At 28.9% G+C, this 1,487-nt stretch overlaps 1 long non-coding RNA gene across 1 annotated transcript; it reads right to left on the bottom strand.

The window, feature by feature from the left end:
- Positions 1-526: 526 nt before the first annotated feature.
- On the bottom strand, positions 527-939 carry LOC115230894. Its single transcript, XR_003883467.2, has 3 exons — positions 862-939; positions 698-830; positions 527-664 (listed from the first exon to the last, which is right to left on the bottom strand). It is a non-coding gene; the product is annotated as an uncharacterized LOC115230894 (long non-coding RNA).
- Positions 940-1,487: the final 548 nt, after the last annotated feature.

Below are 1,487 nucleotides of genomic sequence, written 5' to 3'. Positions count from 1 at the left end.
CGTTTGGGTCTTTCTCCGTCTCTTTTACTGGTCGATTTTGGATCAATTTCTTTTTGGTATTTTATTAATTACACAAAAATTTTATACTTCTTATGTCTGGAAAAATCGATCTCCTGGGAGTTTTAAAAACACTCTGAATGATAAAATTGTAAAATAAACAAATCATTTATTAAAATTTAGAATTGTAATTAATATTAATTTTGTTATGTATTAAGTCCTGGTCATTATTTATTGGTGTTACATTTGCAGAATTTACCCTGATCAACTTGGCGAACTTTACAAACAAATGGCTTTGTTATCTTGGAATTATCAGTAACTGCAAGATGTTCCCATTTTCCACATAAGTTCATATAAATACATTGTCCCTTAATTTTATCGGACATGTCACGATTTGACCAATGTTGGAATGCCTATATAATTATTTTTTAAAGACTTGATTTTGAGGAGGTTGTTTTATCCAGATTTCGGTTTGGTATTGGTCCACAAAATTTTCTATCGTTTTGTGTAATTAATAAAATACCAAAAAGAAATTGATTTTCGTCACTGTCGCTCGGTTCTACTAAAGTTCCATTTATTTTTGAGCAAATGGTTTCTGCTGCAGTGCATAGTACTTTTGATTTGTGATAAAGATAGCAGTAGCCTCCATGGCAAGACACATTTGTGACTAAATATAGAGCAGATATATCGGGCTAATAACCTCCAGAATTGCATAAAAAATATCTATTATCTGTGCAGCAAGTTGTTTGCCATTTCCCGCATTCGTCAATTTCTATACATTTTTGACATTTTCCGGACATTATTGGTTCGTGATTCCCCCAATTTGCATATTTCTGGTATTTTATAATTTAAAATATTAGTAACTAAAGCTGAATTATAATGATGTCTGAATTTTTCATCACGAATAGTTTGTGCAATCCAAAAATTCCCCCCTAGTGTTTTAGAAACGTCTAGAAGTTATAGTAATCAAAAAACTAAGTATAAATTGGTTTTGTTTTGGAGAATATGAGTCCATTAACTGTAGATCAAATGCTTCGCAAAGATTAAGAGCTGCTTGGTAGTTTAGTTTATTTCCAGTGTACAAGAAATAATAATTAAAAAGGTATGACTTCATAAAATATCCAGAACCTTTTAATTATATTAAATAGTTTATAGACTTAAAGAAATCCATGATGCCAACAAGTAAAGAATAGAATTCATTTGTTTAAGTTTGACTATAAAGCTTAATCGAATATAAAAATAAATATGGTCACATATTTTTAACAAGTGTAATTAAAAACTTTGAAAAATAAACAGTTGGTTCATGATAGTCAAAAAAACACTTCAGAATTAATTAAATCGTTACATAAATACTCTCAAAGTGAAATCACGTTCTCATACAGTAAAGAATTTATTAATTGAGTTTTTTAATAATTATTATGTTAAAAATGAATCACATTTTTCATCATTAGGGCAACCGCAAATATGACTTAAAAAATTCAAATATGACC

The sequence above is a fragment of the Octopus sinensis genome, unplaced genomic scaffold (assembly GCF_006345805.1).
Source record: "Octopus sinensis unplaced genomic scaffold, ASM634580v1 Contig16733, whole genome shotgun sequence".
NCBI classification, from domain to species: domain Eukaryota; kingdom Metazoa; phylum Mollusca; class Cephalopoda; order Octopoda; family Octopodidae; genus Octopus; species Octopus sinensis.
Note: the sequence above shows the minus strand (reverse complement) of the source record. Positions and strands in the feature narration are given on the sequence as shown.